At 39.6% G+C, this 24,614-nt stretch overlaps 1 protein-coding gene across 7 annotated transcripts in view; it reads left to right on the top strand.

Annotated features, from left to right (window-relative positions):
- Positions 1-24,614, top strand: part of HTR2C (5-hydroxytryptamine receptor 2C) — a 266,373-nt gene that overhangs the window by 146,659 nt on the left and 95,100 nt on the right. Inside the window, exon 2 of one of the 7 annotated variants that reach the window (XM_054076036.1) lies at positions 13,283-13,433. The exons of the other annotated variants lie outside the window; for them this stretch is intronic. The gene's annotated coding sequence lies outside the window, so the exon portion shown is untranslated. The remainder of the gene's footprint in view (positions 1-13,282; positions 13,434-24,614) is intronic. 7 annotated transcript variants of the gene reach the window in all.

The following is a 24,614-nucleotide window of genomic DNA, read 5'->3' as shown; positions in this document are numbered from 1 at the left end:
AAGTAAAGTTGTTTGTCTTGCTCATCTACTGAAGTTGTATTTAAGAAGTTTACAGTTTGGAACGCCTTTTTCTTTTTGCCTAGAATTATTTAACTTTGTTCTGTTATGGAATATATGTCTGTCTTTGGGAACAGCTACGTCAAATGGGCATTTGGGTCTAGTGTGGAGATTGAAAAGGGAGAGAAATTTCAATAGAGAGAGCCCTGTTACACACACATATAAAATAATTTCTTTTGTGATGATGGAGTTGCTCTTCCAGATCAGAGTCTTAAAATTTGTTGAGGAGGATGGAGTAGTAATGTAAGAGGATTCACTGCACGTTAGGGTAATGTCTATAAAGAACTGTCTTGTAGTATGCAAGGTTTAGAGCGTCATGAAAAGACTGTAAACTCAGTAGGCGTACACAGCAGGGAATCCTACCCATGGCAATTTTATTGACTACCCAGGATAGGGCTCCCGTAAGCAGGGACTTGACTGACTGGGGTGAAAGACTTGATTTTTTTAGGTCCATTGACACCATGAACACTGTGCAGATGTTAAGGAACTACTTCATGTCACCACTAAAAGTCTTGGAGTGATGACTGCAAAAATTTTGATTTTATCCTAAAGGGGTTTTATGCTTCATCTTTGAGAAATCCGCAAACAGATGGAAGTATCCAAAGAATGGAGAGAAGAAAGGTACAGAATATGTGACTAGTGTGGACAGGCTAAGGGAACTGGGTCTCTTTTGACTAAGGAAGGTTCTTGTGACTTTGTAACTCGTAAAAGATTCTTGCAATGAGAATTTTCATGAATTATTATCTGGCTCTTGCAGAAAATAAGAGAAGTAAACTAAAAATTAATTATTTACTTTGTTGAATTGCATGGAAATCTTTGAATCGCAGAAGAGATTGTTCATTTCATCTAGCTGAGACATGCTCCTTGCTAAGCCAGGAAAGGATCTGTGGTGTTGGTGCACCGTTTTTCAGAAACTGAACTGTGCCTCTAAGGAGAAATGCTTTTTGAACTGATTAGGAGGCCAAGAAAATAAAATCTATATGCTGAAGTCGTTTACGACTTTAAAACCTTCAAACAGAAAAAGCAATTTAAATCGCTTGGTACTTTACAGAGAATTATATCAACATGGAGAGGGGCTTTACTTTGGCACTTCTCTGTAAACAACAAAAGGAAAAGAAAAAAAAGCTAACCCCAAAAAGACTTTTGTACTGCTAATGTAAAATTAGTTAAGTCTGTTGCAACATCAGAGAAACTTTAACGGCTGCATTAAAAGATAGCCAATTATTTGTGCATTATCTAAGATTAGTGCTGGCAATAAACCACTACCAGAAGAGTAAAGTAGCTCTGGCAAACTGCTTAGAGTAAGGAACTTATGGAAAGGTAGCTCACAAGCTTAATCTCAAACACTTGAAACATCTGATGTTGACACATTTCCATCTTCATAATGTGTAGTAATTAATTGCATTAACATTTCCTTTGTGCTTTGACTTAGCCTGTTTTTTTAGTCCCAACATGCCATCAGGATAAAATCAGAGTTGGTGATGATGTATTTCTTCCCTCCCTCTTCCATAATGTTCTTCAGAATTCAGCCATACAGTATGTTCTGCCCCAGACTGGGGGTAATTTCAACAGAGCTGTGACAGATGTGACTATGGTCTACCATTTTTTTGTCCCTGGGAGATCTGAAAACCCAAAAGTAAGTTATTTAATAGTCAAGGTCTCTTTAAAAGAAAAGACATTTAAATTTTTATTTAATCTGGAATACCCCTTTCAAGCTCACTTTCTCCTGTGAGGCTTGTTTTATATTTGATTAGTTCTAGTAGATGGATTTTGACATTTAAAGTATGTGTAATAGAAAGAGAATAATGACATAGTTGGGATTACAGAAAAATATTTGCCCTTGAAAATGGTAATGCATTGTTAAATACAGGTTGCATCATATCTGAGTATAATAAAATCAAAATGGAAATGTGAATGATTGTGTTGGGAATGAATAGTCTTGGAGTGTGACAGAGGAAGACAGAAGAGGGGACCTTGGCAATTCTAGCAAGGCAGCACAGCACAGCTGAAAATGGATTTTGGAGCATGGGCTCATAGTGTTTTGAAACCAGATTTTTTTTTGTTTAAAAAATTGGTATTTTATTTAAAAAGCCCAGCATCCAAAGTAGAAGATACCTGATTTAAAATGGAAAAAAAATATGACAACTGATTTAAATATAAACATTGGTCTTACAGTCACTTCGGACCTCTTACAAATCCTTGGAGAAGCTCCCCCTGGATGCAATGGCAGTTTGACTCCTCAAATGAGAGGTGCATTTGTGTGACTGTGCTGTTAATGCTATTGGGGGGTTAAGAGTAAAGTTTTGCTGGGGTGAGGAAACCAGAGGTTACTTGCAGGGTGCATCATTCCCGATTTATACTATGGCTCCCATGAGAGCTGTGTGGGCTGAGATCTGGAATGGTAGGTCAGTGCATGGAAGAAGGATAGGAGAAGATTTAGCATCTGTTTTCCATGATAGCCATCATGTCATCTGCAGTGGGTGCAGTTTGGGGGGACACTCTGAAGCATGTGGTTTAACAGTTTTTCCTCGGCTTTACTTTTTCCTGTGTAATGGTCTGCAGATGTATTTATTTCCACTTGTCTGCTCAGGTATAAACTGTACTGAGAAGAGGACGAAGAGTCCTTTGGGCCATTAGGTTTGATCACAGTTGTTTTATTTTGTAGGTGGTTGGGCTATTTTGTTTCATTTAATCAAAGTTATTGAGGTCAGCTCTTTGGGGAGCTTCTGGCAGGGTGTTGGTTGCTTTCCCAGATCAAACTGAAGTGTTGGCAGCCAGATGCTATGGCTGGTGCCTACGCTGGGGTAGGAGTTCAGCGGCTGACAAAACGAGACAAAAAAGATTAGTTTTGCCTATTTTTTTAATTCCTGTTAACGATCCTTAACCTTCCATATAAACAATGCCCGGGGGTTCTTGCTGTCATCCTTTTTTGTGAATGGTCTTGGTTGCTGTCTTTTGGGCTGAGCTCTCTTCCACACTGCCATGCGCCTCTTGGGAAGCAAAATATACAATGGGAGTTCTTGAAGATACAAAGGTACAGAGATAGGCAGCAGCGTATTTGCTGATGCTTGGCACACTTTTGCTAATTTGTATTAGATGTCAGGACTATAGTTCTCTGGCAAATGTGCTCTTTTCTTTTTTTTTTTTTTTTTCCTATTTAGTGTTTTGGTTTGATTCTTTTTTTTGACCCCTATCCTTTCCGGTTTTCAGCTCTCCTCAATTCCTACTGACAGTAACTGAATCGAGTTCTATTCTAGTTGTGTTTAAAGACTATAAACCAAACTCTAGGAGCAAGGAATTGCAAGCAGTGAAGACTGTTCGGTAGCCTACCACAGCTCAGTTTTTCATACAGTTGTTACGAGTGGCTCTCAGAATACTGTTATTAATATAGTGTTTTGTCTGGAAGGAAAACACAGGAGTCCTTCGTTAATAATTTTTTATCAAAGTGGAGGAAATCTGGGCTTGATTCTTTGCATCTGTGCATTTGATTCATTTACCTGCTTTTGCATTTTCTCTAGCTGCTGCCATCCTGGTGTCTAAGTGCTAAAGAACTTGCCCTGCACCTCTCTACTGCCAGATTGCTGCTCCCAGCAGAGACATCCCTAAGGCTCATAGAAGTACAGTTGTAGAACAGTTTATGTTGTGCCTCTGGCAAACTTAGGGCTGCGACAAATGCAATGCATTTAAAGAAATGATTTCCTGTTTGTCATGCTCTAGGCTTCCACTTCTGTTTTTAAAGATGTCTTCCTTGTTGCTGAGGATTTCATCCTTGAAAGCCAAAGCAGGAACTGGTTGTCAGAGTATGAAGCACAGCTACTACCAGCTCTTGTGATGTGCTCCCTATCTCTAACCTACAAAGTATCTTTGAAATTCCATATTCCTTCTCCTTTGTGGTGGGATTAGGGATCACTCATGACAAAAGATGCTGTAGCCCTCTTGGGTCTCTTCTCTATTTGGATATAGCAAGTAGCTACATCTGGATCTGCGCCCCTGTCCTACATGATTCCTGAATATGGGAACTACTTTTTCTCAAATCCCAGTGAAGGTGAGATGATGCAGATCTTTTATAACCCTTTCAGAAGGGAAGTTTGGCAGCTCAGTTGCTGTACATTGCAAGTCTCAGAGCATTTCTGGTGCTATTGCAACTGCTTTTCCCTTGTGCTCTGCCTGTGTCGGACACTCCCAGATTGTGACATCTTGTCTCGGGGAGGCACATATTTTTATAGCTTCCTAAAAGAGTTGTCTCTCACTCTAGAGCTCATCAGACGCAAATAAGCAGCTGCTTACCTCTCCAGTGACTCACAGCCGTGTGTATTCTGCAATGCTCTTTGTGATTTCCATGAGTGGCCTTTCAGATTTCCAAATGCACTGATCTTATGGCATGCTGTGCCAGCTCACATCTTCTCTTTAAAATACAGAAGTGCGTCTTCTTTTTCGTCACCCTCTCCTGTAACACTGGCAGTATGTGTCATTCAACTGTGGAGCAGCCCTCCAGTTTTCTTTAAACTCCTGTTTGCACATCTGATCTGCAGGTCTTTGCAGGCAAACTGGCTTTTCTGATGATATGCCTACTCACTGTCCTGTTCTCTTGGTGAAGAGGCAAAATTGATAATTTCAGACAATATGAATAATTTGTTTCCCAAGTGATCCACCTCACCTAGCAGTGTGCTGTTCTGTGTTTCTGAGACTGGTGTCCTGGAGACCTCTGAAATTGGTGTTTCAGGACTTTTGGAGGCAATTGTGGGATTGTCTTTAGCGCCAGGGATGGCAAAAGTGACAGGTGGTTGAACATGAACTTAACGTGGGGTATTTAATTCAGTCCTTCAGAACCAATGCTTTTAAGGGAAAAGTGATAGCAACACTATATTGACTCAATGTGGGCAAAGAATATTAAGCAGCAGTAAAAGCTGAACTGTTACACTAAGAAAAAGTTAATACATGGTGTAAGGAGATACACAGACTGGGTTGAAGGTGTTAAATAGGAATAAGCAAAATGATGTCCTTGCCCTGTTGGCTTCAGTTTTGCAAGTGTTCAAACTCCTCTGGACTGCTTACTTTTATGTAAGGACTTGCACTGGGATGTTAATCTGCACATCCAGCCATTAATCTATTTTACAGGATCAGCATCACTGTTGTCAATGTCCAAAAATGCACCTCTAGAAGTAATAATGAGTCATAGGTGAGACTCTACATTTACTGATCAATACTTCTCCATGGATTCAAATGACTTGCTGAAAAAAAATCAGATATATTACAAAATACGCTGATGATTCTGATACTGGTTTAGATTATGGTGTGGTCAAAGTGGTAAAGTTGACAAATTGCAGGGAAAATACAGACAGATTATCTCATTTCTCCCTGGCATACATTCCATGCTCTTGAGAAAATTTATGCAAATGTCAGTAATACAGAAAAGAATCTGTCCAAAGTCTGTTTAGATTCTTTTTTTTTTTTTAATATGAGGGTACTTTTTGCCCCTTATGGCTTCATTTATGCTTGAAAATTCAGGGAAATCAACTGCACACAAAATGATTATAATGTTTTTGCTAGCTCTGTGCTTTCTTAGAGCATCACAAAGGAGTTACTCAGCAGAAAATTCATTCCTAAGAAGTGACTGTTTTTGAAAGGCTCTTCAAAAAGCAGTTTTGTTCTTTGGAAAATGTTGTTTCCATTTACATCAGTTTCCCACCCCTGTCCCTCTCCTCAGTTAATTAAACCTTTATTAAATACTTATTAAAACAAAGCAGTTTGACAGTTTGGAAAGTGTTTGACCAAACTGTAAAGGGGAGTACTGGGGGACAGCTTGGCACAAGCAGCAAAGCTACAGTCCCTGTTGACTTTAGCCAGCTCGTGCCTGTAAAGTTTATAGCTCATGTGTGGGGCACAGTAGGCGGAAAGAGAGAAAGCTGAATGCAAAGGGACAAAAAGAAATAAACTGGCAGTAAACCAGGATGGATGGTCCAAGAGGGATCAAATATTTGGATATTGTTAGTGCCTTTCAGATATGAAAAACATTGACTTGCACATTGCAACAGTCCAGAGTTATTCTGCCTTATGACATAGTGGGGTGATTCCTTCTGTCTCAAGTACGGATTTGCTTTCAGACCTGTTTCTCACTCCACTGGGAATCCTTGCTTGGTACTTTGCCATCAGGCACGGAGGGAACCCTTGCTCTGGGGGGCTTTAGGTTTGTAAGCATACTCTCTGGTTTTCTTAGATTATGGTTTTGCCCAGTTCCTTGTAGTAAAAAATTATCTTTTGATATAGATCTAGTGAAAAAAAACATCTTCCACCATACCAGAGGAACTGTGGGAGAGAGACTGGAACTAAAAGGAAGGACTTTGAAGTAGACTTTTGAATGCAATGCTGTAAATTATACTTATTATACTTACGACTTTTGAATGCAATGCTGTAAATGGGAGAGAACTGTTCCCCTCTTGCTTCTTCAATAATGAAGGCATAACATGTATCTTTTGCGCATGCTCACATGGGAATGTTGAGGCATTGCTGGAGCCTTGCCTGAGCAAGAACAGCAGGATGAGAGCCCCATGGAGCAGTACTGATGTGCAGCCAAAACAGATAATGCAGGAGTGGAAAGTAAAGAACACATTATTTAAAGAACCTATCATGAAGCAGTGTCAGGAAGTGTTTCTACAGATGAAGATAAGTTACCGGTATACAGTTATCCCACCAGCCAAGAGGAAAAATAAATTTTACTTATGAGAAATAATAGAGCTGCTTTTGTAGGAATGGTGCAGTGCAGAGAATGAAGTGGTCCTGATGGACTTCCTCCAAACCAAAATGTAACTGCGAATTTATAAAGGCAGCCAGAAAGACGTTTTTGATTCTCAGATTCTGTTTCACCATTGTTTCTCTCTACTACACAAAACAGTCGTATTTCAGACTTGCCATGAGTTTTCAAAAAGAGTTGATCTTCATTACCCTTGGTTTTGAACAACTAATTAATGGGCATTTTGGGCTTGCACCACAAAGGGTATTTTAACTGTTCAATACAGTTTGATTTCACCTCTGTTCTCAGCTGAATATCGTTGGGCTCTTGTGCCAGTACACCTGGGTGGGGCTGGAACATGAGCTAGAATTTGGCAGCACTGTGTTGCAGGTCTTGCCTCTCTGCAATCCCTCAGTTTTGCTGTCATTTTTCTGCTCAGGCAGGTGGTGCTCTTCCTGCTACAGTCCACTACATTTACTGGCACTGCAGCATTGTTCTTTAATCAGTGCGATGGAGAGGGATTTTCAGAGACATGAAGCAACATTAATGCTTACTTGAATTTTTACTAGGTCTTAATGTTTGGGGTTTTTTTTTTGTTTGTTTGTTTTTTTGTTTTTTTTTGTTTTTCATTATACTACTAAATGGAAGTCTTGGAGACATTAGGAAAGTAGCGGCACTGAAATGGCCTCTGATTCACCCTTGATCCACTAATTATGCTTTCCAAGATACAGCCTCATTATGTGAAACTGAACTATGTCATCAGTTATATCTCATTTTTGTAATTGCAATCTATACATTTTTCATATCTGTGGAAGAAGAAAACATTAACATTATAAATGTGGCTATGCAAACTCAGCAGGAATTGCTAATGAGTAAACATTCCTTTCTGTCTCTTTTAATTTTTTTTTTTTCCCAAAAGCTTCTCCAAAGCAGAGTCCTGTAAATGGAGACTGAGCCCGAACATTCAAGTGATAAAGTTCCCCCCTTAGGCTTCTTGCTTGCTATCGAGATATCTCTGTCTATATTAATAGACCATGATAAATAAACTCCCCAAATTTGTTTTTTCTATTCTTAAAACATGTCATTCTTCATCTTGGTTCCACAAATAAAAATGTAAATGCAAATTTCAGAGATAAGATTAATGCTACTGCATAAACAATAATCTTACCAAGCATCTGCTGTCAAAGGAAAACTTCACACTGTAGACGAAAGCAAAGCTCAGATTCAGGTTCTCTCTTCTCACAGTTTCTCTGCATTTGTTGTATAGATAGTTAGCTGAGTAGTCAGCAAAATTTAACTGTCATGCCTGAGTGGTGAGGGCAACTCAGTGGTGAGAGCGTTTAGATTATGGTTTTCCAGGTCAACATCTTGAGTTTGGAGACTTGATAGTTGTCAGCTGTGGTCTTCTTTCACATCTGTATTATACATTTGAAAATCTGATGTTGTCTCCATGAAACCACAGCCAAACTCCAGTGACAGTGGAGTCTCAAACATGGCAGATGGTCATCCTTACCCTAAGAAGGGTTTCTCTGTGCTTCTGGTGTCTTCCTAAACTGTGCTTTCTGTCTTTTTATCCTTTGTGCTCTGTGGATTGACTGGTTAGGGTTGTTTTTTTTCCATCTGCCTGTTGATCTTGATTTCTCTGTGCTACTATTTTCAATTTTAGTTCTCATTGCTGCTTAGGTCTCCATGCCTGCGATACACTCTTGGCTACACTTGGACTTCCATGTGTGATCGAGCTTTAGTTTGTGGCAAGTGCCTTCCTTTTTTCTGTTCAGAATTTCCAGTTTAGTGGTTTTGCATCCATTCATGTGCACTGGATGAACTTCAGTTGAAAATCCTGCCTACACCCTTAATCTTCAAAGGGAGCAACACAGATGCACGTGGTCTAGGAGCAGAAATAAAGATGCAGAAAAACTTTGCTATACCGTCTGCCTTGATGCGTAAAGTTGCAGGATTTAGTTTGGGACATAGTGTGCCATTGGATATAGCGTGTCCTGAAGCACAGCTCTAACTGTTGTCTGCTGGATTCTTAAGGCATCATGAAAACACCTTGCAGTTTTTTAGGTGTTTCCATTTTGAATGTTGCCACAGTTAGTTGGTTATTTTCTTTCCGGTCGATCTTTTCTTCTGGCTGACTGAATTATGTCTCTCAATGACATTATAATTAGCAGTGCTGAAGTCATTGATTTAATTTTGAGGTAATCTTTTCTCTGTTTTCGCAGCTCTCCTTTCCATCATATTCTGCAGTGTGGTTTGTGTATGGAGGCAATGACAATGTTATTCCAAGGTTGCTCAAATGAAATGACAAACTGTTTCAGAATTTCTGTTTCTCTGATGCAGGCAGATTTTCTGCATCCATAGAATTGAACTTAAGTTTGTATTTTTCTAAAACAAAACCCCTATTCAAATAATATATTAAATTGTTCCAGATGCACAGTGTTGCTTTGCTGACAACAGCTGTCTGTTCTGGAGACAGCAATATTGGTGTCTAATTAGAGCTTGCATTGTGTAAACTGTGTCTAGACTTTACAGAAGATATTATAATTTCTACAGAAATGGAAAAAAGCCCTAGAGGATATTCACAGTGCTCTACAGGACCTGAAAAAGTTCAGACGGTATTTCACTTTCTTGAGTTATTGTGATTAAATCAAAAACTACAAAAATGCTGTTTTATAATCTGCAGATCCCTGCTGGGCTATAAGCTGTTTTGAAAGGGTCATGCCATGCCAGCTGTCCTGGAGGACCTTTGATGGCACTCACCCCAGTGGCCAGAGGCCAGGCAGGTTCCCGTGCCGCTGGCCATCTCTTCCCCACCTTTGTGCCCCTCCGGTCGCTGTGAAGAGCAGGATCCCTACAAGGCAAAAAAAAAAGAGCAGAGCCCAACTTCCAGCTTGTTTGGTGATGGATCTCCCCTAACAGATTGTCTGTGCCAATGCTGGCACCATCCAGAGCATTTAAAAAAACCCAATTTGCTCATGCCAGTGTAAATCAGGAGTTGTTCTTATCAGAGCTGGTGCATGAAGCTGATTTACTTCATTTGTGCCATCCCAAGGTGAGTCCCGTCTCACGTGCAGCTTTGGTGTGTGGAAGGATGAGGCTGGGAGGACTGTGCAGGTCTTTGCACAAGGGTAAGCGTACGGTCTTCACACACAGGTATTCACTGAAGGAAGACGAGTCAGAGTCTGTCCATGGCCCTAGGAAAAGCACAGCATAAAGTGAATGTGTTTGAGGTTTACTTTGCCGGGTTCATTCACTTTCAAATCATCCATCTCCTGTCTTTATAGAAAGAAATATGCTAAAATAACTCATTTTGATGACAGTTTTTTTTCATATAGATCTGTAGGGAACAAGGTCTTTTTATGAAAATCCTTTTGTATATTTTAATTCAAATGAAATTCATATTTAAATCGTTCTCTTCAGCTAAAATGTAAATTCAGATGCTAAACTGAACCAATCTGTCTGCTGCATATGCTTTATCATCTAACTGTCTTGACAACCCTTGTTAACATTTACATAAACTGTACAGGCTAATAATAATGATGATGATGGAATTAGCTCGTTACTAGCTTATTTTTGTTATATAATTCTAATCTCTGTAGGAATCTCTGTAGGAAGGAGAGCCGCTATGTCTTTTGAATTACTCAATGACTCTGCTTTACTATTATTAGTTATTTATATGCATTTGTTTCTCTAGGTAGAGCAATAAAGCATGCTGGATTTCTTGCAGGGTATCTGAGAAGCCGTCAGTTGTGCTTGTCATCTAAATTATGAAATCATTTAATAATGATGTTTTAGCATGTTTAACTGACCTTTCTCTGAAATGTATTCAGCGCTGAATCTGGTTGACAGTAATTTACAAAGCAGTTGTGAGCAGCATGATCGTGCATCTCATCCACTCTATATCAATTTTGTAGGAGTCATGTCATGGGCTGGTGCAGAGAAGTTAGTGAGTTGATGTTGAGCTGCTGAGTAGTCAGTAAAGCAAAGCAACAAGTTACAATGTGTGTCCTGGAGGAATGTGACAACAATCATTTTACAGCCTTGATGACCTGAGTGTTTTCACTTTCACCGGTCTCTTTGCTTTCTTATAGATGTGTAAGTTTAGTGGTATATTCTGTATTTTTCTGTATTGACATACAGGGGATTTTTTTCCTTCTTCTTCTTGTATTAGTGATACACAAAGGCAAATATAAGTAATTTTAATCTTTTATAATTTTGACTATGAACTGCCTAAAGTCTCTAGAATGATATTTATGACATTTTTGAAATAGAGAAGTAACTGTGATTTTTTTTAACCAATGTACCAGAAAGAAAAACTCTATTTTAAACAGTTATATGAAATATATATTCAGTAAGAAACGTAGTTTTACTATGTAAAACGATTTATTAGGCTAGTTTTAGTTTCCTGTTTAGGATTTTCAGTTGAGTAATAACAGCTCAGTTTTGCAAGGAAAAACCAACCCAACTCACTAAAAAGCTGATTTGACTTTAGTTTTTATTTCTCTTGTGAATTTTTTTTTTTTTTAATAATGTAAGAAAGCAAGCCATGTGACTGGCTGAAGCTTGAAATATCTGTTTCATAATTATAACTTTAAAGGAAAAAAGGAGGAATTCTCTTTAATTTTAATCTTTATATTTACGTATAGGGAGCAGAAATCAGTACTGGCAAAGCACAGAATTATAGTAACTTATAGCACGGTATTTTACTGTCATGGAGAGACTTAAAAAAAGAAAAAAAAAAGACATCAAAACCCTCCACTGGCCATTTTGAATGGTGCGAAAGCGATTTTCATGCTGTAAATTTTTGCATACCATATTGACTGGTTTTGATTTGAGCTTTCAAAGTTGTACCAGCAATGCTTATTCTTGTCCTATTTGCTTTTGTTGAAGACCTTCAAATCCATTGTCAGCCCTCCATCCAGAAGCCGCAGCGAGTCCTCTCTTCATGCCCCTTGTTGGTGCCTCCAGCTGGTTCCTTTCTACAAGTCTGCTCCCCCTTTCACATGCTCTGGCACAAGCCTGTGTATCTGAGACAAAATGTTGCCATTACATAAGGAATGTGACTTGTAGAGTGCGCAAGTGGTGTGTGGGTGAAGGCATATCTTGGGGAGAGCGGAGCGATGGGCTGTATAAAAATAGGCATTGCGGTACGTGCCAAAATGAGTAAGTTATATTGTCGACTGAACGACTAAGCCTAATCCCCCTTCTCCTGCCCACTTTCCTCCCCCAGCTTCTAATAACTATAATCCAATAAAATAAATGACATGAGCTGAAAGGAAGTTGAAACTGGCTTAATTTCTATCGCTTGTCAAATATTCAGTCATTTTGTGTGCTGTGAATTGCATTGAAAATTAGCCACTTTTTGGAGTTTGTAAAACATTTAAATAGGCAAACACAAAGCATTGGTCAGTTCTCTCTGTGCGTTTATAGGGAGGTGTGTGTATATATATATATATATATATATGTATAAAAATCTACAGGAAGGACCATGCTTTGCTGCCTTAATTTAAGGATCATTCAACTGCTTTTAAAAATGTGTTCAATAGCAAACAGGGTGGAAGTTGCAAATAAAATGGTTAACTGTGATGAATTAGTGTCAAAATGTGAAGTTGATTAGTCATTTTATACCAGCTGTAATTATGGAACATTGCCACAGATAAATCATGTACACTGGGATATACCAAAAGGTAATGTTATTGATTTCATCTGACAATTACATAATAGACTGCTATTGAAATCATACAAAAGGTAATTTTAAATCTTATGTCTTTGTCAAAGTTAAGGTTTCGTGGTCAAAACATTAAATTCGTTAGTTTTATAATACAGCCATGACGCAGTTTAATTTTGCAGTGTCGGAAATTCAGCTCTCTGTATAAGAAGCTAAGTTTCAAAATGTTTTTCATGGTGCTCTGATGTGGACAACCACCAAGCCAGACCTTCAGATGCTTCCAGGGCTTTCAGGTGCTGACAGCTACCTTTTAGTATTGCATTGGTTGGCAAAATGCCTTTGAAAATCCAGTATGTATGGGCTCATATCTTGCACAAATCTAGAAATCACTGGTCTATGTTTCAGCTTTGGGGTTTGTGACATATTTTCTGTATACATTTGAATTAAAGCCAAAGGAGAGCTGAAACTCTGCAAACCAGATGCCATGTTGCCAGCTCAGCCTTGGAGTTTGCTAACAGGAAGAGGCTCCTGTGTGCCAGAAGTTGCCGGTATGAGTGTGGGTTGACTGGGAGAAGTTCACAGTACTAGGAAGGAAACAAGAAGCTTGTTTTCCCTCTTAAAATGTGTGGTTTGATAGGGCGGGTAACACCATCCCCATTAATGTGTCTGATTGTCCTTGAGTCCTGGGCAGCCCAGGGGAGCTTCTTACTGGATGTGTGGAAGAATGGTTTTACCCTGCCTTGGCACGTGGGTGGGTGCTTGAGGTGGCTGAGCAACACCCACCTCAATTTATAACTCTGCTTTTGCTTCTCTTGGTATTTCAGAGAAAGCCCAGCAGTCTTGGTGAAAACAAGGGAGTTGGCAGGTCTGAGTTTTCAGCAGCTTGGGAGATGGCCTCACCCAAGCAACAACTTTGAGGCACGTGATCAAGGGATTTATAACGTGCCCACTTCATGAAAAGACTGTGCCGTTCCGGTACGTGCCTTGCTGAGCTGCCTGTTTTCTCTTGTGCTCTACAGCCTGCTGACCTGCAGGGTTGTTGTTGTGATGGGTGAGCTCTGTTTCCCTAGCAATTAAGAGAAATCTGCTATTTACTAATTAGAATTGCAACAGTGAAAGTTTTTTTTCTGAGAGGTATATTAGTATAGGTCAATTGCACTCAATAGACTTGTGTGTGATTATATAAATCACAAATTATTTAAAAGGATGACTGTGATTTAATGAGCTTAACTATTGAGCATCTTGGGGGAACGAGGGAGACTTTCGTGGTTTGTTTGGCATAAAGAAGCTTAACTCTAAAGTTTTGCTGTTCATGTATGTGGTGCGTCTGCATGGCCTCTATTTGCAAAATCAGAATCAGTGAGCCAATGCTTAAAATCTTTGAGATCCAGGCAAATTGCTTTTGACTTTATGAAATCTTGGCCTGTGAGGGAATAAAAGGCTGCATGAAAACAAACTCAGGTCTTAGTTAACCTGTTGTTTGCAGATTGACTCTGACAGCCTGGCCAGGGGCATGTACACACAAAAGGCATCTGAGAAAGAGTGTCTGAACTTGCCAGCAGAGGAGATAACTCAAATGGGGCATAATTCACTCACGACTCCTCCTTATTGTAAATATTGTGGTCATATTGGGAATTTTTTTCATAACCTCTCTCAGTGCCGTCTCGGTCAGAAGCGCATGACTGACTCACTCCTACATCTGGGTATTGACATCATTGTGATGCACTTTCTGACCATTCTTGCATGAATGTTCCAGTCTCTCCAGTAGGGAATTTAAAATAATGCCATTTATTATTGATGAGAAGTAAATTAACTAGAAAAATGACATTCATGGGCTTTCTAAATCATTCTCCATTGCGTTGAACATATTGGACATCAGAGCCTGTCAGCACAGTCATCTGAAAATGTCTCCTTCAGTGTTTCACTCCCAAGAGCCTGAATTATTCATCAGAGATTCTACTATGTTAACATATTCTTATGATCACATTGAATTTAATTCCAGTGCATGAAAAAGCAAATTCACTGTTTGTGTTTGCATAAAAAAACAGATAAATGTATTAATCCTTTATCAGCCACCCTTCTGAATCTAAACCCTGAAATAACAGACATCTGGATTTAGGAAGTTGAATGTTTTATTCTGTGGGATGGGGAGGCTGGAGCAGGATGCCCTCTGGGCTCAGGCATGCAATGCGTGTCACAGCACTGTGGCATAAGGAGTCGGAAACACCTAATGGGGCTCTGGCAGAGGTTGTTCAGAGAAGCTGTGGCTGCCCCATCCCTGGAGGTGTTCAAGGCCAAACTGGATGATGTTTTGAGCAGCCTGATCCAGTGTAAGGTGTCCCTGCGCATGGCAGGACTGTTGGAACTGCGTGGTCTTTAAGGTCCCTTCTGACCCAAACGATTCTATGATTCCATATAATGGATTTAGTTCTGCATATATAGTATTGTTTAACCTACAAAGTGGAGATTAGCATTCTGGAGGAAAGCTCTGAGCCAGAATCCATGTAATTCACCTGCTTCAGGTGCTCACTTGGAGAGAGAGGATGATTGTGTTTCTATGCATTCAAAATGTTTGTTTTCATGTAGCTGTAAATCATCGTGACGGTCATTTCCTCATCATCTCAGAACTGACGTCTCATGTCAAGAAAATTTGTGGTCCTGCTGAGGTAGATAACTGCGTTGTTACACAGAGAGCAGGAATCATATTTCTGAATGTTTGTATGCTCTTATATTCAGGGAGAGCACCAATGCTGTGGACAAAGCGTGAACAGAATCCATAAAATGTGTTTTGAGTACCGAGTGCAGGTCAAATGACTGAAAATTACTGCTTATGCAAAAAAAAATCTCTTAAAATTACTGGCGTAATTTAAATGCAGGTCAAGTATGAACTTCTCTTAGATAATAAATTGAAAGACAAGCATAAAGTAAGCGAAATAGCAGGATTGTGGGTTGTAGATTTTTGGTTTGAATTTTGTTTTTCGAGTGTTTCTTTTGTTTCCCTGGCTGTCTTCTTTCTTTCTCTTAGGTTTTGGGTTGAATCGGCTTGAACCATATTATTAAAAAAAAATCCACAGTTTTGAATCGCTCACGAAAAATTGATTTAAGAAACCCCAGTGCACAGGCTGCCTTGAATAAGATATGCTCGGTGGCTCCTCCGCTGACACAAACACGGTTTAGTGGATGTCAGTAGAGGGGAAAGAGGGTGTGTTTTTTGACATTATAAGGAGCAGGGAGTATATTTTGTCCACCTGTCTTTCCCCTGGTCAGTTTTAAAGGCCTCTGCAGCTGGTCATATGAATCCCACCCACAGATGTGATGGCCAGGTTGCTTTCTAGTTCAGAGCCGGAGCAGGATTTCCTTACTGCTGGCTGCCTGCGAGCCATGGGCAAGGGATGCCCCTATTTCCCTGTTCAGAAGCAGTGCGTGAACCCTGTTGGAGCTGTCAGCAGGAGCCTCAAGAAGCAGAGCAAAACTAAACTGTCCAATGTTATCCAGGGGTAAATTCTTTTAGGAGAAAAATTGCTTTCTCCACTAAGTTTTACTAGACTAAACATATCATCAGCGTGGTAATTATAATCTGTTTTGAAAAATCTTTATTACTGTCTTGCCACTCAGCAAGCATGGACTTTTGACATGTATATTGAAAACAGATTTATAAGCAGCGTTAGAGATGTTTGCATGTCTAAAGTATTGCATTTCAGTTTGGAATAACAGTTTTAAAATTTGCCCCCTAGTGATAAGTCAGCATTTTTCTAACAGGAACTTTTATGTAAAATCGACTTAATTTCAAATATTTCTATTTTTTGAATGTGGAATTCAGCACATATATTTGATTATTGTTGAGAAAGGATGTTGCATAGTGTTGACTGCTAATGACTGCATTGGTATTGCATCTTATCGGTAACAAAATCATGACAGGAATGCATGCCTGAAAGTTTAAATGCTGCATACTTCCACCTAAAGTTTGCAAGTCCACTTCTATCAAATGTTTGAAAAGAAATTAATAAGTATTACTGAAATTGACCCCTTTTTGCACTACTCCTACATATTTTGCAAACAGAAAAAAGAGCTAAATTCAGTAACAAAATGTTCATTACTAATTGCTTCTTAAACCTATGTGACCTTAGATTTCCTCTGCTGTTTAGCTTTGAAAAAATTATTTTTAAAAAGCCCTCATTGTGTCTTAAGTTACAGTTTTTAGCACAGTTTCAGGAAGTTTTGAGAGCCATATATATACTGGGAATATATATGGTGTAAAAGAAGCGGAGAAAAGGCTACAGTAGGTTTCATAAGACCGTTTTGTGAGGAAAGGAGGCAGAAGGCAGTACTGAAACCTTTTTGTCAAATGTTCTCAAAACAAAGCGCACGCTCCCCCATATGCTTTGGATGTGAATATCACCTTTGTGATGTATGATGACTTGTGAAGCTCACTGAAAATACCCTCTTCTCATTTCAATGAATGCTTTTTGGCTTTTTATTTTCTATGCTTGAATTTGGAAATGGTTAATTTTCAGTTCTGGCCTATTCACACACAGCTTACAGTTTGCTCATGGCTTGAACCACTCTACCACACTAATCTTTAAGATAGAGCAGTTTCAAACTGTGGTTTATATGTGATTGTTCAGATTTGGTCTTTTGCGCTAAGATTTGCTCCTTGTCTCTAGACTCATGTAGTAAATCCTTGGAAAAGAAGGAGCATCGGCAATATCTCCCCTTTAAAACTATTCCTGTTTTCAAGGTGAAGAACTGAAGGCACCAAAATCCATCCTCTTCCCAAGGGCCCAGGATTTTGCCTCAGGATGGGAACTTCTTCTGTGACAACTTACATGCGAGGGGATTGAAGGGATGTAAAAGCCAAACAGATCAAACCCAAACTCAAAATGAACAAATCAGCAAAAGGCTCTTATCAGCTCATTGCTGTGGAGGAACTTATCTTTTGCACTTTGCTTTGTACAAGATTAACCAAGTCTTGCAATATTTTTTCATACATTGATTTGAACTACAAGTTTTGCATATAACTAGTGGATAACATATTCTAGGAATATAGTGTTACACTAAAATATGATTGAGAACTGCAGTCTGATGCATAACGTCTATTTAAAGTAGCCACATAATTTATTGGAGCCAAGATTGGGCTGAAATAGTTCTGTAGTTTCATTATCATTTCTGTAGGCAGACCTCTGATCTAGGTAACCAAGTAAGAGCTATTTTGGAAGAAAATATTCTAAATGCTCTCCTCTTTGTGAATTACAGGGGGATAAAAGAGGAATACTTCCCTTGTGAATCAAACGATGATATTTGTTCCTCAAGTATTTCAAGACTTGCTTTCCTTGAAGCTTAAAAATAGAACTTTGAGAGTTTTTCACCTTAACAAAATGCTAGGTTTCTAAAAACTGAAAGATTTCTGATCCGATGTATTATGACAGCTTTTTCTGGTACAGCTATTTTTGCCCAAACCATGATTTTTCATCCCATTCTTTGAATGTGTGCCAGACCTCTTCTGCAAATCCATAGTGCAGGTTTAGCAGTTCTGAACAAAGTACACGACTGTAGGCTCTGCGTTGTGGTAGTCCTTCACAAATCATCCTGATATCTTAAAACCTGAGTTCCATCTCCAAAATGCCAAACTGTTATTTTTTTTATATAGAGACTTTTTAAAAGCTTATTCAAAGTAGCTATAAATCAAAGCCACAGCCTCTGAGTTTCCCTCTCAAAGGTGGCTTTGGAAAGAACCTCCTCATGGCCCTGACCTTTCAGGCTCCAGAAACTACAGCAAAATGTTGAGACTTGAAAACTGTTGTGAGCATCTTGGCTCTGCATCGTAGCAGCATGTCATGCACACAGTTCTTCATTCATCGGCATCTACACTGTTCTATGGACTGATTGTTTCTGACTAAAGACAAAGTTTTCATTACATGATTATTTTTCCCCGGTTGTTTCTGACTAAAGACAAAGTTTTCATTACATGGTTATTTTTTCCCCCGTGAAAGACCTGATTGCTGATCTCTCTGACATGTTTCATAAAAAGCATTTATGTGATCTGGTGGGTTTGGGGCCAAATATTCTTAAAAGCTTTATTTCTTGTGAACGAACTTTCTGCCTAGAACTCTTCTACAGAAAGATGCTTTCTGCTACTTTTTCTTTTGGGTGAAGAGGAAGGGAATGAATGTTGCAAATTGTATTGAAATAAGCTGAGAGGAGAAGACAAGCTGCTGCAAGGGTTTGCTTTTGTTCAACTGTTTGAGACTCAGTCACGTTATTGCCAGGACCTGGCCTTGAAGGTTTTGTTGCATCAAACCCCTGTATCTCTGATGAACACTAGATATGTGTAGGTAGTGTTGCAATTTCCTACTTTTTTCTTTCCCATTTTTTAGGCCACTTCTTCTCTGTACTCTGGGAACATTTATCCCATGATTTTCTTTTGAAACTCTCCAAGAAATAAATGACAATTTATCTGTGGTACATTGTTCAGTAAACTACTTGTGCATTTTGGCTAACTTCTCCAGGGCTGCTAGATTTGTAGTCAGGGAGAAATTTGAAAGCTAGGGAAGGCTATTCATAAGAACCCAGTGGAGCTCTAAATACTGTTGTATATTCCAGTAGTAAGATGGGATCTTTGGAACGTTCTTAGGAAATATATCCTGTAGTTCAGAGCTGGTTAAAAAAACTGGAAAGGAGAGGGTAGGGAGCTGCAAGGCCATTTCATTGTGCTGGAGGCTTTAATGTGTCCCTTGTCTTATTTCAGATGCTTTGAGTCACATTTCGCTTGCTCAGCCAATAGTACACAAAGTGATCATTAATCAAAGTAAATAGCATGGCTGTAGCAGGAAACGTAAGGCACTGAATGCAGAGAGAGTTTGCATTGATTCCTGGGAATTTTGGACAGTTAGATATCATTGCCTGAATGTAAATACATAAGGTTTCAGGTTCATGATCAGTTTTACAGTTCACCAGGCATAACCTGAGCTCTGATAATAGCGTATGAGCCCTTAGCCTCTGGAAAGTGCTGCTGGTTTTAAATTGCAATTTCAACTCTCTTTTCTCTTTACTGCAGGCTAAAATCATGTGTTCACACATCTACCATTACTCAGCCCCTGGTGGGCTGCAGGGTGTTAAGCTGCTGTGGCTTCGGTGCCTGTGTGAAGGGCTCTGTGAAGGAGGAGTCTGTATAGCCAAGACTATGAAAGGGAGATGCTATCACACAAGGTCTCCACTTGCCAGTTTCACTGGCTCATCATTGGGTTTTATGTCACACTGATAGAAAAATATTAGTGAGGAATCTAATGAGGTGATTGTACATTCAATATTTTGCACATAATGCATAGATTTTATTAGTTGTCTTTGGAAGGCTGCACCAGAAACAACCAATTTGAAGCAGATAATATGCTAATTAGCAAACCATATGTAAATAGACATGCAGGAAGGCAAGCAGGCAGGTTGTGTGCAAAACCAGGGCAGGCACTGCAGTACCAGCCATGAGGGAGGAGGAAGCTCTGCTAAGCCAGGCTTGAGCTGAGACCATTGCCACCTCAACAAAGAAGTCCTGTTTTTACCTAAATAGTGGTAGTTCTGACTTAACTACAGAAAACCAGGGCTGTCAGCTAGTTATTTTAGCACCGGAGAAGGATTTTTTGTGTGTTCTGGGTCAATTTTTTTTGCTTTTCTCTCTTTACAACTTTAGAAAAAAATATATTTGAAGTGATGGTTTTTATTTTGACTAGGAAATTGCAGCTGCTGGGCACTCCTTGTTCAAGGATTTGTTGATTCATAAAGCTGAGATAGTGGGACATCCCATCTCAGCTCCAGGTTAGGAAGCAGATGGTGCAGAGGCCATAATCCAGTTGAATTTTGGATTATGTTCAAGGTTGGAGAGCTTAATCCTTCATGTTTTCATGTTTATATTGCATAATTAAAGAATCTTCCCTTACCTTGCCCAATTACAAAAGTTATAGAATGTGATTTTATATAAACATTAAAATAACGTAGGAAGCATTTTATTATTAAGTAGCAACTTAACTGGGAAGCCACCTAAGTGTCATTTTACTGCCTCAGGACTAGTTGAAGCAAATCGCACACCATATGAACAGAGCTGTTGACCTCATTGAGGCCCACATAAGGCAACAATGGTTTCACTGTTGTTTTTCCTTCCCTGTACCTGTGAAATGTTTTCTTGCAGAGGATTTTGAGAATGCAGGTATGTTAACATTGGCTGTCTTACATCCCTTTGTAGGAAAACTCTTGGAAAGGCTATACAGAAGTTTCAGGAGACTGCAGCTGGTATGGCTCTGTATTGGGGCCAAAAGGTCTTTTGGCAGACCCTGATCTGAATGAAGAGAATGGGTCTGTACAACAGGAACTGCATTACAAGCCATGGAAGCTGATCTGCTTCCCTGGCAAGTGCTGATGGGTGGATGAAACACTCCTGCCCTTTCCTCATTTAAATCTACAGCTGATGCCCTCCTTCTTGAGCCTCACGTGCATTGCAAATTATTGTTAATAGTATGGGTGGTCAGCTGCAAAATGATTGCTTTTGTGTCTAGGATTTGCTATTATGTGTTTGATGCTCCATAATGCAGCAACATTGACTGTTAAAAATAGTTTCAGCCTTAGCACATGCAATTGCAGAAAAGCCTGTGCTTTTGGCTGCAGTAGGGAGGTGCTAACAGAGTGCTCTGCCAGCGCAGAACTATTCACATGCAAATGCTTCGTGTTACCTGACTGGTACACTGAAACACATTGCTGAAGTAGGTGCAGCAAAAAGGTTTAGCGTACCTTATGTTACATCTGTAGAAATTAAAGAACTGTCTGTCTATGTAGAAGTAATTGTACTGTCAGGCAATGTGAATTCAGTGGAGAACACGCTGACGAGGAATACTTAATGACCGACTCCTAAATACGGGGCCTGAGAAAATGTCAATATTAAATCACTCTTAACACAGGCTTCTTATCTGCAATGTACCTGCGTTGCAGCGCAGCCCTTCATTTTGAAGAGTACAAACAAGTAGATGGCAGAAATGGGCTGGTGTCATCTCTCCAGGACCTGATGTGCCTGCAAGGAGGTTGCTTTGGTCCTGTAGAAATCAATGGCAACACTTGCACGGACTTCAGAGAGAGGGGTTCTGAGTGTGAATGAGCATTTGCCCTCCGGTCCTGTAACTTGGAAGTTCTTTACCTTGGGAATTGTTGAGTGTTGTTGTGTAATTGACAGTCTGCTGGTGAAAGAAACTGTAATAAGAGATCAAATAGTAGTAAGAAGGTAAGAATTGAATGAATTTTGAGATCGAGAGTGACAATTATGTGCCAGCCTGTCAGATTAATAACAGAGACAGGAGCTAACATAGAGCACTAAACAGCAGATTGTGTTAAGTCATCTGAACTGCTCTGATTTTCACATGTTGCCATGCAAAGAGACTTGGGAAATTATTTCATTTTCCACTGTGCACACACAGGGTCCTGAAAATAGCACAAATACTTGAGCAGATTTTCTTAAAAAAATGGATATTTTGCCTTCTATGAGAGTTCCTTTTGTTGTTGTGATTTAAAGTAAATCACATTTCCATGCATTTTTACTTTCTTGGGCCTTAAAGGAGATTATAAACTACTTCATATGCAGGGTGACATTTCAGATGTGGGTGTATGGGGCCCTCACATACATTTTGTAGCTATTTGCTTTATCACTTACTTCATCTGTATGTCACCCATCTCCATCAGTGGAACTTGACATGTTCTGTGAAGTTCCTGCAGGCTATAGTTTGCTGAGGCGATTTATTTCTTCGTTAAACTGTAAATATGTGGGTGCTATCACTCAGCTCCTCAGCAGCAGCTATAAACAATCCTTGAGGCTCTTTGAGCCCAAACCACTTGGTGACTCTTGCAAGTCTGATGGCAGCTGTAGTTTGAACCAACTAACCAAACCAAGAAGGCCAGGTGGGACTCCCTTGGAGATCACAGAGCCTTAAACATCAGCTTTGGAGTAGTATCCAAGAGATGGTTAGAGTCAGAGCATTTTTAGAGGCTCTGGGATAGCTGAAGATTCCCTGAGATAGGCAAAGAGCGAGCTCAACCATTTTCGAGATGCGTTTGTGGCATTGTAAGATGCATCTAGTGTGGTGTCTGATTCATCTTGCTGAGTAGGGCAGAGGAGGCTGGGAACAGAGAAAAATAGCTCAAGGAATAGAGCAGAAAGGCTGCAGGGGAAAAATGAGAGAAGAACTTTCTCCCGAACAGACCAGGTGCCAGAACTATGCAGTTGAAGATGGCTCTTGCTCACTTGTGAAGTACCATCAAGTACCTCCCAGCTGTGGCTCTGGCAGTGCCTGGCAGCAGGGAGAAATATCATTATTTGAAGTATGTGACTGTAAAGAAATGGTGAGACTCTGTTGACTTCGAAGTGTCCCCACATGCACTTGTATTTTAGCAAATAAACCCACTAGGTCCTTTAGGCAATCAGTTGTGAAGCAATACCTGGGAACTGCTTAAATGTCACAGACAGCATCTGAAACAGAAGTTTTCCTTTGTACATCTTGTAACAGTAAAGCCAACTTCTGCAATAATGTCTAACAGTTAGTGGTAGACACTAACAAGAGAACAACTCAATTGCCCCTGCCATGTGATTTATGATCAGATTTGTCCCAGTAATGACTTACTCTCAGGTATGGAAACCTGAGACTGGGATTTTTTCAGTGCATCACCTGACCTGCATATGAGCAGTTTGAATATCAGTGACCCACAGCTAAGACGCCTTGATCGCTCTCAAGTTAGGATCATCTTTTGCTGAGGTAGGTACGATCAGAAAAAGAACATACTTTAGTCCTTTGGGAAGCAACCACAGCTATTTACCTAGTTATGGAGACTTGTTCCTAAAGGCAATATTCAAATATACCTATTGATGTCATCCTAACTTCAATAAGTAGACAAGGGGACATTCCTGACCCTTTTCTCAAGAAATTTTTCTCCTCCATTACTGCAATATCAGAAATTTTACCGAGGAATAATTTATTTAATGCCATCTAGTACTTTGTACAAAGAATTTTTTTGCTTGGGATGCTGGAAGAGAAATTTCTTTGATATTATTAACCTCAATGATACTCTGCAAACTGTGAATAACTTTCATGTCACTGAAAACCTTTCTGGGGCTAACACTGAAAATTATAATTTTAATTTAAAGATTGAGATATTGGTAAAAGCATAGTAAAATACAGTTAAAAGTAGTGATGGTAGCTCCATGTGTCCAGCATAGATCCTGTTTTCTTGTTTGCAGAGGTTATTTATTTAGTCATGCGTTTGCAAACCAGCCCAATTAGAAGAACAGCCCTGGGCATGACTTTTTTCTGAGTGCTTTCAACTGAGGAACTGCCCGAGTAATTTTCTCTCTAGTAGAAGTGATTACCCAGGTTCGTACTTCATGGCTTTCCTTTTATTAAGGTTTGGAAACAATACTGTATTTCGAGCCCCATTATTCTTTTCATCCTTAACATTAAGCACAACATTAGTTAGCCAGCTAAGGGGCATAGGGTGAGTACAAAGGGGTTTGTTTTGCTTGGGGAGGAAAAACATCATTGATATTCATCAGTGGTTAATAATCTCTTTGGCTAAAGTCAATCTACAGCAGCAGGAAAGATTGTTTTATAATGCTGCTTCATCAGTAAATGACATTATGGAATTTCCTTGATTATTCATCTTTCTGGTTTTGAAAATTTCTAGTTTACTTTGGAAGCTGCGTGGTAATGAACTTGCAGCAGTTTATCACGTGATTTCCAACTGGCACCAACCCTGGTCTGTGATTGTAATTTTGCTTCTGATAGTGTTTGTTTGCTTTATGCTTTACCAAGAATTAAGGTAAAAAATACACTTTCGGACAATTGGGAGCCCTGCCTGTGCTTCACTGGGGGTAAGATGAGTTTAGGGATATCTTATTACCAACATGCCCCTGAAAACAAGTATGATTCTCTGTGTGAAAGCCTTGCAGTGGAAAATCCTGGTGTGGAAGTGGCTGTGCAGCTGCATGCATAACTATATGATGATGAATTCCCATAGATGGCAAGGGGATTGTCTTCATCCTATACATTTCTTTTTCCACATCAAATAGACTTAGAAAGTGAACATCACCCTCTCTGCTCCTCTGAGCTGAGGCTTCAGGGCATGATGAACTGGATT

This window comes from Cuculus canorus, chromosome 10 (genome assembly GCF_017976375.1).
Source record: "Cuculus canorus isolate bCucCan1 chromosome 10, bCucCan1.pri, whole genome shotgun sequence".
NCBI classification, from domain to species: Eukaryota; Metazoa; Chordata; class Aves; order Cuculiformes; family Cuculidae; genus Cuculus; species Cuculus canorus.
The sequence above is the reverse complement of the archived record's forward strand: the minus strand, read 5'-3'. Positions and strand labels throughout refer to the sequence as shown.